We start from the raw sequence: 13,834 nt of genomic DNA, 5'->3' as shown, positions 1-13,834 counted from the left end.
AACAGCTGTCTGTCCACGGCGTCTATGCCGCCGGGAACGCTGGATGGGCTCATTACTCTTATCTGTAAGCATCTCAGCCAGTCTGGAGATCTATTCTGGTGGCGTCCCATATCTCTCCTGAACGTGGATGCAAAGATTATTTCTAAAATCCTGTGTTCCCGTTTGGGTGCGGTTATGCCCTTTTTTGGTTTACTGCACTCAGACGTGTTGCGTGCGGGGTAGAATCATCCGAGAAAATCTGGTGCTTCTCAGGGACCTGTCCCATTACATCACGGACAGGACTATCTCTGCAACCTCTGTGTCCCTCGACCAGAGCAAAGCTTTTGATTGAGTTCACCACAAACGTTTGTGGTTCGTTCTGGGGAGGTGTGCCTTTCTTCCTGTTTTTTTCCAGTACGTGCAAGCCTTGTACGCGATCGCTTCCAGCAGGCTCTTGATTAATGGATACCTGACGTCTTCCTTTCCCATTTTACAGGGAGCTCGTTAGGGTTGTCTATTGTCCCCCTCGCTTTATGCGTTGGTGATCGAGTACCTGATTTCTTATCTGTATCACTCGGTCTCTGTGTGTTGTCTCCAGTTGCCGGGGGGGGGGTACGAGTGTCAAACACATCTCTCATGCAGACGATGTGAACTTGCTCCTTGAGAACTTAACATCATTAGGCTCGGGGCTTGTCATTGTCCACCGATACTCTCAGGTCAGCGCTGCCCAGCTCAACTATTCCACGTCTCGGGCTCGGAGGTTGGAAAAATGGGCCTCCTCTGCCGACTCCCCGTTTGGACTGGACTGGACCTCCTCCACAGTCACTTGCTTTGGGGTTTGTTTTCTCGCGAGCCCTGAGGTTGCCTGGGGGGGGGTGCAGCGAGTGGGTTTGCCAGCGCACGATTACCGCTGCTGCCCTGCTAACTTGTTTGGCAGGGCAGAGGTGGTGAGGAGGAGGATACTCCCCTTGGTCTGGTACGTTGGGGCTGTCCTTCTGGATATTACACTGCACGGATTATTAAGCACAATGTCTCCACCTGCCTGTGGAGTGGAAAGCCTGTGGCTTTGTCTCGGCAATCTTTGACCCTTCCGCCTCGCAGGGGAGGTCTGGGCATACCATGTGTCCGAATCCAGTGTCTTTCTCTCTTAATGTCTACCACCTTTCGCTGTCTGTACTTGGAGGGTCATCCCGGTTGCCACCTCATTAGATTCTTGGTTGGCACGGGGCCAAGGCTTTTGGTGTTCCATTGAGCCTGCAAACACCGATGTTTTTTTTTACCATTCTTCCTGGTATACTGACGCTGCTGCGACGATACGGCGTTGTTGTGCCGTGTCAGCCGATGTTCCCTGCTGGTCCCTGAATGTACCCAGAGGATTGAGCAATACCACCCTGCTCTGCCGTGGGACATCTGCAGGCTTTCAGCTGGCGCATCGTGCATAACATCCTTCCTGTGAGGGAACCTGCATAACTGTGGAACTTTTGTGCAACAGAGTTGTGTCCTTTGTGTCACTTTCAGGTGAAGTCTGTAATGCACAGGTTGGTCCTCTGTCCGACGTTGGTGGCGATCTGAGAAAGAATGGCCCGCTTTTATCGTGTAACGCCGCTCTCGCCTGAAACCATGTTATACCACGTGCCAGTCCCTGTTCCCGGCTACTTGGCCTTTTCGTTCTAATACACGTTAACATTCTTTAAGTACGTCATCTGGCTCGTTTGAAACAAATTAATTTTCGAGCAGGCACCGCTGTCGTACTTTAAGACACTGGGTAAGGCCAGGTATAGGCTGTTACTTCGCCTGACGATGACCTAAGAAGTTCGAAACATTGTTTTGTACTTTATTTTAATTAAAGTTTTAATACCCATATCAGCCGTTTTGAGAATACATATTCTCCTTTGCTTTAATTAATTGGTTCTTAGAATGAAAGGATATGGCAATCAAGTTAGTAGGTGTAGAATTTATAAATTTATATGCAATTGGAGTGTTGAAATAACGTTGCAAACCGTCACTATAGCTCGTAAACTAGAAAGATTATGGAAAGCGCGCAAGTAGTCGTGTGCTTTTTACATGACAGCTTAACATTGGAGCCATTTTTAATGGCAACTACCCTGCAAGGATATTGTAAAACACGGCTGTCAGATAGAATATGATCACTCGTGGTGACAACATGAACTGTAACTATTTGGATAATCTTCAAAAGAAGTTTACTATAACATACTCGATCTCTTTAGAAGATTTTGGAACAAATGGGAAATTACATCTCGTACTATGAAACTTGAAACATGAAACAAATGAATATTTTTAAAATTTAATTTAAAATAAGTAATGTGATGGATGCAAAATATTATTAGCAAAAGTATTTTTCAATTGTTCATGTAAGACATACGAGAAGTTTAGCAATATACATACATTTCTCTTTAACAATGAAGATATCTTTAGTGAAAATGTTACGAAATCTTCATTTGGAAACGAAACGAGAAACTTTGCATGATGTTTTTTAAAACTGTTCCAGAAATAATTTTCACATAATAATATTGATTTTTACTGAGATTCAATACATGGTAACTTTTACATAGTAAGATTGGTTTACTGAGATTCAATACATGGTAACTTTTACATAGTAAGATTGGTTTACTGAGATTCAATACATGGTAACTTTTACATAGTAAGATTGATTTTTACTGAGATTCAATACATGGTAACTTTTACATAGTAAGATTGGTTTACTGAGATTCAATACATGGTAACTTTTACATAGTAAGATTGATTTTTACTGAGATTCAATACATGGTAACTTTTACATAGTAAGATTGGTTTACTGAGATTCAATACATGGTAACTTTTACATAGTAAGATTGGTTTACTGAGATTCAATACATGGTAACTTTTACATAGTAAGACTGGTTTACTGAGATTCAATTCATGGTAACTTTTACATAGTAAGATTGGTTTACTGAGATTCAATACATGGTAACTTTTACATAGTAAGATTGGTTTACTGAGATTCAATACATGGTAACTTTTACATAGTAAGACTGGTTTACTGAGATTCAATACATGGTAACTTTACATAGTAAGATTGGTTTACTGAGATTCAATACATGGTAACTTTTACATAGTAAGATTGGTTTACTGAGATTCAATACATGGTAACTTTTACATAGTAAGACTGGTTTACTGAGATTCAATTCATGGTAACTTTTACATAGTAAGATTGGTTTACTGAGATTCAATACATGGTAACTTTTACATAGTAAGATTGGTTTACTGAGATTCAATACATGGTAACTTTTACATAGTAAGACTGGTTTACTGAGATTCAATACATGGTAACTTTTACATAGTAAGATTGGTTTACTGAGATTCAATACATGGTAACTTTTACATAGTAAGACTGGTTTACTGAGATTCAACATATAGCAACTTTCACCTAGTGATATTGATTTGACAGAAATTCAACATATAGCAACTTTCACTTAGTGATATTGATTTGACAGAAATTCAACATGTGAGTTGTTTCTGGAATATCCTATTGTAATATATTACATATAATATTGGTTTTAATAATAGGTTATTATGTTTAGGTTACGAAAAACATAACTTGTAAATACAGTGGTCCATGGTCAAACTATTACTGTTAATGTTTAAGGTGGCCCAAAAGGTTGTACAAGATCAGCACAGAGCTTTAGGTGTGAGGCAACTTGCTTTATACGTTAAAATCGAGCTAAATACTTTGGGTCAGTGAGTGTGTTATACGAGTGACGGACAAATCCCACTATTCTATTAAAATTGCCCAGGAGGTGGTAGTGGGCGGAATTGACTAACTTTTTTCTTCTAGGCTATTTATTCCAAGTTAAGGACGGTTAGCACAGATATCTCAATAGTATCCCAAGGTAGTTTAGCTAACTCGGCAACACTTTGAAATCAAGATAGGAAGAAGAAGATAAAGCTTGGAAACCGTTTTTCGAATGACTAAGAAAACAGAAAAGTAATCCAGTGCAAATAGATATCTTGGCAGAAAAATACTCATGGAATAAAAAACAGAAAAATTGAGTTATTTACTAGCTTTGCACATAAAAAGTACATACAGTATGACAATTATAAGAATCATAGGAATCACCTGCATACATTTACAGTGCTACTGTAAAATCAGACAAAATTTCTAGGCATCAGGAGAGGACAGCCATTGTATCCGATATATATATATATATATAAGAAAATACATGCGTAGCAGGAAATTTTCTGGCAACTTAGATATTTATATTCTGTTTATTTTCACATTGCAGATGGTGTTTGTTTTTTACATCGCAATGTTGTTGTTTTTTTCAAATTCTGTAATAGTCTGCTGCTGTAAACAGAACATCAGTAGAACTTGATTTCATATTTATATACTCTTTTATACATGGAGAGTTGGTAACATGATATGGTACTTGCTCCCGTCCTCCTTGTAAAACAAGAAACATAAATTTTCTTCTTTCATTCAGCATATATATGTAAAAATCTTCAAGTTTTTATTCACTTCACATCTTCACATTATTTATACACTAAATTTTCTGTATTAATGAAAATCGCCAAGTTTTTAAGCAGTTTTACTTAAAACCTCTAGATACCTATCATATACCTAAGCATATAGAAACGCCGCTACCACAATGAGGTTTTGTTAACTGGGTATTTCAGTTGTCATTCAGGTCATAAAAGAGACTGACGTGATCTTGCCATCATCCTGTATGTCCTGACATAGTATAATCGTGATCGATCTGTTGCCACCTGACGGTAATACCGATAGCAAGTCATTAAAGGATCGACGCAGTTAAAATTACTCTGCATGTTGGACGTTCAGCACTCGAACAAAAAAGCAAATCACTACTTATAAAATCTTAGAACTTGACACAAAAATCTGATAATTGTGCTTGACAGACTTTTAATGTTTACTGATAATCCGCAAAATTTCGTGAAGATATACATACTGCACTAAAAGTTGTAGTATTTTCTTCACTATAATTGAATAACTTTCTCTCCCCAAGGCTGCAGTGTCATTTCTGCGGGAGAGCTGCAAAGCTACTAAACATGAGACTGATAAAACACCTTTGTATGAAGTCCTTTGTGATTTATTTTTTTCACACTGATTTGAACAGTCCTCACCAAAATATAATAGTTCTTTCAGGAAGTACACGAATTGTGCCTTGTAGTGACAGTGAAACCTGTGAAAGTTAATCGAAGAGAAATAATGATGAGATAAGAAAACTTTTTTAACAGACTTAAAAAAAGAAACAACTTTTTGGATGAGGCAAAAGAGGCCACAGTGATCTCTTGATGGTCTATCCTGTTAAAGAACAAAGTAACCGGTAAGATTATAAAGTATGTTGGTTTCAGCTTAGTTTTACAAATACATGAATAAGACACAAAATATGCAACTCAGAATCGTGTACATGAAGAATTTGAAGATTTGCCACTTTATATTTTATAGGGAAATATAAAGTGAATGCTCTTCATACACAAATCATAACAATCAGTTTTTGAATTTCGCGCAAAGCTTCTTGAGGGCTATCTGCGCTAACCGTTCCTAATTTGACAGTGTAAGACTAGAGGGAAGGCAGCTAGTCATCATCACCCACAGCCAACTCTTGGGCTACTCTTTTACCAACGAATAGTGGGATTGACCGTCACATTATAACGCTCCCACGGCTGAAAGGGTGAGCATGTTTGGCGCCACGGGGATTCGAACCCGCGACTTTCAGTTTACGAATCGAACACCTTAATCCACCTGGTTATGCCAGGCCAATGGCTAGGTAATTAATTTCTGCTTTTTTCTTCAGCTTTTTACTAAAGAAGACTTAAGCAGTACTTCATATCTTAGAGCAACTAATACAGGAAAACAAAGTTGAACAAGACAATTGCATAAATTCTGACCCTCCCATTGGCACAGCTGTATGGCTGCGGACTTATACTTCTATAAACCTGGTTTCGATACCCATGGTGGGCAGAGGAGCACTGATAGCCCTTTATGTAGCTTTGTGCTTAATAACAAACAACAATATAAATTCTAAATTTTAAAAATAAAATTAAGAAGTTTACAGAATGATAACGCTCTTGGGCCAGATAATATTTTCCCAAGGGTTTTCAAGGAGATCGAGGACTAGATATCTAAACCACTCGCCACAGTTTTATTTAAGTCCTTGGTTACTGGATAAGTACTAACAGTGTGGAAATTAGCTAATGTCACTCCTATCTTCAAAGGAGGGAATAGACGTTGATCTAGTAATTATAGGCTTATTAATTGTCTTACATCATTTGTTGGATAAGTTTAAAAAATTTGATAAAAAAACACTTTGAAAAATCGTTTAACAAAGTTTACAATTATATCGGATAGTCAACATGGTTTCACTAAGGGTAAATCTCATATTAGAAATCCTTTGGCATGATTTCAAATTATTACTAAATATGTAGATGAGGGTAAGGGCGTAAATTTTGATGAATCTGTATTTCCACAAAGCATTTAACAAATTGCAACATGAAAGGCTTGTAAAAACTTATCTCTATAGATGTGGAGAATAAATTAGCTAATTGGGTAGAAAAGTGGCTTAATAGAGGAAAGCAGGGCGTGGTTATAAACGCAATTCATTGAAACTGGATAAGTGTTACAAGAGGTGTACCACACGCCTCAGTCTTAGAAACATTGTTCTTTTTGATTTACCTCAATGACATAAATGAAGGAATGGTCAATAAATTATTTAAATTTGCTGATGATATCAAAGTCTTTGGTGATGCTGATTTACAAAATGATTTGGATCATTCAGTGAGTTGGGAAAAGAAATGGTATATTGGTTATAATTATGGTAAATGCAATATATTGCATGTGGACTATCATAATGTGATACTCATTGATCTACGGTCAATCAATCTCCTAGGTCATCAATACAATGTGCTGTTGCTAATAACAGGCCAAATTTTAGGTTGTATCTACAGAAATATCGAATACAAGTCTAAAGTGTTTATAATTTCATTGTTTAGGGCACTGGTTAGGTCTCATTCGGAGTATAGTGTTCAGTCTTGGGCTCCTTACCTTAGGTAAGACATTGAATTGTTGGAAATGGTTCATAGGAGAGTTACCAAAATGGTATCCGGGATAGAAAGGTTGTCATATGAAGAGAGATTAAGATTCTTAAAATTGTTTTCTCTTAAAAAAAGAAACGTTAGAGATCTAATTGAAATGTTTAAGATTGTACAAAGAATTGATAATGTCAATTTTCATACTTAACAGCGAGAATTATAGAACTAAGGGGCACAAATCAGATTTAGGGAAAGTAGATACCGTTTTCAGCTAAGACAGTTTTATTTTTCAACAGGTTGGACTATGGAATGGGTTGCCTTCGCATGTTTAGGAGAAAGTAAATTTTAGTGAGTTTGGTAGATATATGAATGATAATGGCTGACTTTAAATGTTTTTTAAATAATTTTAGTTTGTTTTAAAGGATGGAACAGCTCAGATGGACCAAACGTTCTTGTTACACTTAAACATTATGTCGATGTTACTGATGTTATGGACAGCCTTAATGAGTTTCAGTTTAGACACTCTCCCAGTTCCTGCAATAAAAACCACCACATTTCTCGCAATGAAAAGTGGTGACTGCACACTCTGCATGTTGATGAATTTCACTCAATTAGAACACTGGAGGTTGCCCTCTTGTTAGAAACAGTATGTGTGTACAGTTGATGGAATGGAGAGAAAAAATATATAGACACCATTAGTAATATTTTGTGGAAGATTGATTCCTTTAAATGCGGTAAATGTTTTACATATCGAAGGATAACGAGCTGACAATAATGTAAAATGCTTATTGTACTAGCTCTTTTTTTTAATTCACCCATGTTCATTTCCAGAAAATATACCAGTTACGACTCATTGATGCTCAAATAGATATAGAATTAGGGATAACTAGCAGTGTGCTTCCAATATTTTAATTGTCTTAATTTGAGTAAAGTGGAAACAGTGTTCAGGTCCTTTACATCCAAAGCAGCAACACTATTGGTCAAAGCTGGTACATTGAAGTAGAAGAAGTAGATACTACAACAGATAAACCTCTAGTGTAACTTAACATACTTATCAAGAATGATACTTTCAGGTTTGAAAATCACCACAACATGTAGCACAAATCCAATATTAGGAGTTGTAACAAACAGATGAAGAAGAATCAGCTTAATACTTATAACATTTTTACCACTCTTGGAAAATAGGAGTCAAATTCGTGTTATGTGGTTAGCCTTGACAATCTCTCTTATTTACAGGAAATTTTGTTTGTTCGATTATTGTTATGTACAAAGCTAGGCCTGGCATGGCGAAGCGCGTAAGGCGTGCGACTCGTAATCCGAGGGTCGCGGGTTCGCGCCCGCGTCGCGCTATGCTCGCCCTCCCAGCCGTGGGGGCGTATAATGTTACGGTCAATCCCACTATTCGTTGGTAAAAGAGTAGCCCAAGAGTTGGCGGTGGGTGGTGATGACTAGCTGCCTTTCCTCTAGTCTTACACTGCTAAATTAGGAACGGCTAGCACAGATAGCCCTCGAGTAGCTTTGTGCGAAATTCCCAAACAAACAAAAATTTACTGGGGATACTCAGAGCAGGAGAAGATTCCTGAATCACGGGTCCCTGTTGTTATGAACTAGTATTTAAAGAAAATTGATTATAACAATCCAAGAACAACAACAAATAGGCACTTAAAGTTATTCGTTCTCGAGTGTCTGGTCTATTAGTCTTCAATTTTTTTTTATTTGCTACACCAGATAACAGGAACACAATTTAAGGCTTTGACAATTTACATAGGAGCAACGTACTTACTTAAAGTAAGATACTGATTTGTGCATCACAAAGATCAAAGAACCACGCATTATTACGTTTAGAATGACGTCATGACAACAGGTGAGATATTTTTGTTTTCTCTTAGTGCTTGCCATATTGGACTACAAAACATATATATTCTAGGCAGTGAAAAACGCCCAACAAAAAACAACAACATAAAGACGTCTTTCCACTAAATTTGCTTTTGATTTCACAAATAGTCAGGATTCAGCACCGATTATATGATTATATAGGTTACCAGCTGACCCATAAATGAAAACACTGCGGATTGCGGTAGTTTCAACCTTCACAGTATACGTGCATTGATCAAATAATATTTATTTAAATTAAAAACCGTCTACTAAATATGTGTAAAAGTATCATATTATTTATGAAATTATCGAGATTTAATAAGGATTTCATATATTTTCTACGGGAAATAACGAATAATGTTTGTTCATTGTAATTACTCGGTAAAAGTACTGCCGTTTGGTTACGCCAGCGTGAGACACCACTATGTTGAAGACTGAGAAGTATACAATCTACAAATGATCGATACAGTAACACTTGATACCGGTGAGCATAAGTTTTATGCTTAAAAAATAGAAAAAAGTAGTATCTACAAAAGAAATCACTCTAGCAATTACTTAGAAATACATGGTCTCCTGTAACTACAGTTTCTTACCGTCGCATGTGACATCCATCTGTCGTGCTAAAATGAATTTATAAGCATCCAAGTTTCTTATAGCATTACATACTTTCATGGAAAAAGAATGGACATAAAATAACGAAGTCATTTATATGAACGTCTTTCAATTGGTTGTTGCAAGAAATTTCGACATACCTTTCTAAATTCAGAGCGAATTTCTCAAGAATCAAGTGGTACTGAACATTTTAAGTACCAAGCACGAACAAACACAAGACACAACTAAATATCAGAGGATAGGATATATAAAATACAAATTTAATAAGGGGGGGAAAGCAATAACACATCACGTCTAGAACTCAGACATAAGTGTGTGAGTGTAACTTACTTTTAAATATTTAGTTATGATACATTTTTTCTTAAAATTTGTAATCAAACTTATTTAAAAAGCATGATTCTTTTAAGAAGTTTCGATATAAACATCGGACAGACATTGCCAATCTGCACATGGAAAATAGCATACAAGTACAAATTGCGATGTTATTTCTACAAAGCTATTTTCTGTATAATAATAAACAAAAAGGAAGAAAACTATTGTTTCTATCATTATTTCATCGATGAAAAATATTGATATAAAAATGTGCACTGTACCTTTCGAACAGCATACATTTCGTAAGTGTTGTCTTTTACTTTTAACTTCGGTCATACGGGTTCATTCCCGTGGCGATGATGACTGGTGTAATTACAAAATAGTATCTTGAAATTTATGCTAGCCTATAGTATAGATAATAGGCAGAAAGTTTACTTTTTAATTTGATATTTTTAAGACTTTAAAGCACTATTATGTCTCATTCTCTAGATGAAAACTGTATTAACATATTTGCTACTTTTATTATCATTAATTTTAAAAACCGCACCACCGATGTTGCAGAAAAAAAACCAATTATAAATGCATTCCAGTGAAAGCTAAAATCCAACCGATAACATTCTCCCTTCTGGTATGTCAATGATAGTACAGTTTTAATTTCTTATTTAGTTGAAACTGTATGTGAACATATTAAGTTTCTTCTGAAAATAATTATTAAACTGTTAAATTTGTTTAAAAAAGTTTATATGCCTTTTATTTTAAAAATATTATAAAATATCTGCAGTTATTGTCTTGAGAACTGTATCGCGGCATTTGACTGAACTATCCAAAGTGACAATAGAGGTTGGTGGACTCGATGCATTGCTGCTGGGTCTGAAAGAATTCCGTCCACACGTGAATGGTTGGTTGGTAGACGTTTATTGGGGCAAAACAACTAAGCTATCTGCACCAAACAACCGGTAAAAATAAAAAATTAAAGTATAATTATTAAATACGTAAAAAGGGATCATATTAAAACAAAATAAAAGCCAATTCTCGAATTAAAAAACTGATGGCCTTTAGAAATTTTAAAATACAAATGAAGTGGACAGTGTCAGCATTGCCAATAACACTGTCCAACGTTAGGAGAACCCATGTTAAAACATATCTAGAATGGTGCAGTCGTACACAGTCGTAACGACGAAACGACAATAAATTGTGGACTATTGTGACTTGAGTGTCATACAGACCAAACATTGGTGCACCAGTCCCAGATAAAAGAAAACGATGAGTTAAAACACTGTGACCAATGCATAGCCTAGGCAAGACAACTTCCTCCTGATCCTTTCAGAAAAAGAAAGTTAAAGAACAACAGAAGGTTAGATCTGGAAAAGCTTGTTGTCACGTTGCTCACTCCAAGTAGATTGCCACCTGGTGTGAAGCCGAGCTTTGAATACAGGACCACAGTCTATGTATGTAACAGTCACTGTAGTGATAGCACCAGAGCAGATTGACTTAGCTGTGGTGTCAAGAGCTGGTTCCCGCAAATACCGATGACGTTACCTGGTATTTAGAAAACTGCATAGAAGTAGATGATAAAGAGAAATGGACCAGTAGAGAGCTAAGCAAGTTGGTATAGATAATACAGTTCGTGCACTGCATAGCTTCTATGTGATCTAGAACAAGAGAAATGACGTACAATTCTGCAGTGAACATAGAAAGTAGATGGATCCCATGTGTAACAACCAAATTACAACAAATTATAGCAAAGCCCACTGATTTTGAACCATTTATATAAATGGGAATAGAAGGATGGTTTAAAAGACATTCGGCAAATAGAAGACAGCACCTCTAATTGTAAGTATCTGTTTTCTTCAGATAACTTAAGGAAAGATCACATTTTAGAATGACAGTAAGTCATTGTGGGGTGGGCTGACCAGTGAAGAGAGTAAAATCATCGAAGAATGGACTCGATTCAGACAACGGTACCTGGATACAAAGGCCGTAAGGAATAATGGCAGACATCTATTCTGAAAAATCATGGCCCATTAAGGAAGAAAAACACAATTCCAGGTGAGATGCTATGGTAAGGATCGAAGTTCTGAAATTTACAGTCAAGACAGTGGTAAATGGTGGAAGTGTAGGAGAGGTTGATGAGACTCAGCGTACAAAGTTTGGACTGTTGAAGTGCAGAAAACCTATGTGCAGAGCTAAAACCCCTTATGGTAAACAGGGTCGAACATCTTCAAGGCCGTGGTCCTAGCAGAGCTTACATCAGAGACCAATAGCCAAGTTTCGATAGATCTTTAGCATAGAACGTTGATTCGCTCCCCAAGAGGTGGAAGAGAGAACACAGATGATGTTCAGTGCCTTTTGACACTTGACGTATAGTTGTTTGATGGGTGGAATAAAGGTCAGTTTATGGTCAAAGATAAGCCCCAAGAACTTTGCCACAGGGACCACGGGAAGCACAACTTCATCAACAAGGAGTTCGAGTTGGGGTGAATACCACATTGGCAGCAAAAGTGCATGCAAAAGGTTTTAAAGAGAGAAAAGGTAAAACTGTTTGCTGTGGTCCACTTCAGTAAACGATTAAGGGCAGTCTGTAGCTGCAGTTCAATAAAACTCATCCTTGATGACTGATACGAGATGTGTAAATCGTCAACATAGAGCCCGTTTGCAATGTTAGGAAGGAGCTGTCCAGTGATGGCATTGATCTTTATACTGAAAAGTATGACACTGAAGAAACAGCCCTGAAGGGCTCAAAGTTCCTGCAGGAAAGAATAAAAAAGTGTCACACCCATTTGAACTTGGAATCACTGGTCTATTAAACCTTTTAATAAAAAGGTGCAAATAATCAAGCAAACTCTATGAGTGAAGGTCTCGCAAAATGCCGTACCTCCACGTAGCATTGTAAGCCTCTTTGAAGTAAAAAAATACTGATACAAGGTGTTGTTGCTTGAAAACGACTTCTCTGATCAATGTTTCAAGTCGAATCAGGTGGTTTACGGTGGCCTGCTGTCGTCGGAGCCCAGACTGGGTGGGCGAGAGGAGGTTGTTTGATACGAGAAACTAAACTAAAGTAGCATTAACCATTCTCTCAAAGATCTTAAAGAGAAAGCTCGTCAAAGCAATTGGACGATAGTTTGAAGATATCTTGGGATCCTATCCAGGTTTAGAAAAAGGGAGGACAATAGGCTGATGTCAAGGTTTAAGAAAGTATTCTCCTTTCAGATCCAGTTAAAAATAATTGGAAAATAACAAAAGAAGCAGTATTTCACCATGGACAAGGATACAGCGGATAACATGTTAAGGTTTTAGAGATACACTGAGCAGCTGCTTGGATAATATGGTCATTCACTGCTGCCATGTAGCCATCTATTGATGGCTTACAGATCAAGACAGGATCAAGTTCTGATAGAGAAGTTAAGGAGGGCCAGATGAACTGGTCCAGCTTCCATGGCCAGTCTTCCTCAAAATGATAGGAAAGCAATCACTTCCCCAGAAGTCACTGCCAACCATCCAAGAGAAATGAGAGAAAAGTGAAAGAAAGCAGAGAGAGAAATCAATAGCAGTAAAAGACTGGCTAGGTGCATAAAAATAAGTAAGAACCAGTACAAAAGAGAGAAAGGTTGTGATCAGAGAACATATGCTCTACAGAACAACCCCTCACATCAATATCAGCACCACCACAGAGGAGATTATGTCAATTTAAATTCCCAGGATTAAAAAGGGAGACGGCAACTGTTTAATAATAGCATCAAGGTCCAATTGATCATAGGTCTCTCGAGGAGAAAAGGTAGAAAGAACAGACAGTGATGGTACAACCCAAGAAATATGGATGGCCACGGTCATCAAGGGTGTATGAAGTGATAAAGACAGGGCGGGCACATGCTTATTGACCAGCAGTGCTACCCCTCCATGCATATGTCCATCACACAACTTGTCATTTCTGTAGAAAGAAAAGTGCCGAAAGATGACTCTATCAGCAGGTAAAAACACTTTTCCTGAAAAAGACACACAAGATGGTAAG

General features: G+C 37.4%; 1 long non-coding RNA gene across 1 annotated transcript in view; it reads right to left on the bottom strand.

The window, feature by feature from the left end:
* Positions 1 to 5,161: 5,161 nt before the first annotated feature.
* Positions 5,162 to 13,834, bottom strand: part of LOC143230427 (uncharacterized) — a 34,929-nt gene continuing 26,256 nt past the window's right edge. The window contains exon 3 of the long non-coding RNA XR_013016434.1: positions 5,162 to 5,299. This is a non-coding gene — a long non-coding RNA (uncharacterized LOC143230427). The remainder of the gene's footprint in view (positions 5,300 to 13,834) is intronic.

This window comes from Tachypleus tridentatus, chromosome 10, assembly GCF_004210375.1.
Source record: "Tachypleus tridentatus isolate NWPU-2018 chromosome 10, ASM421037v1, whole genome shotgun sequence".
Taxonomy (NCBI): domain Eukaryota; kingdom Metazoa; phylum Arthropoda; class Merostomata; order Xiphosura; family Limulidae; genus Tachypleus; species Tachypleus tridentatus.
Note: the sequence above shows the minus strand (reverse complement) of the source record. Positions and strands in the feature narration are given on the sequence as shown.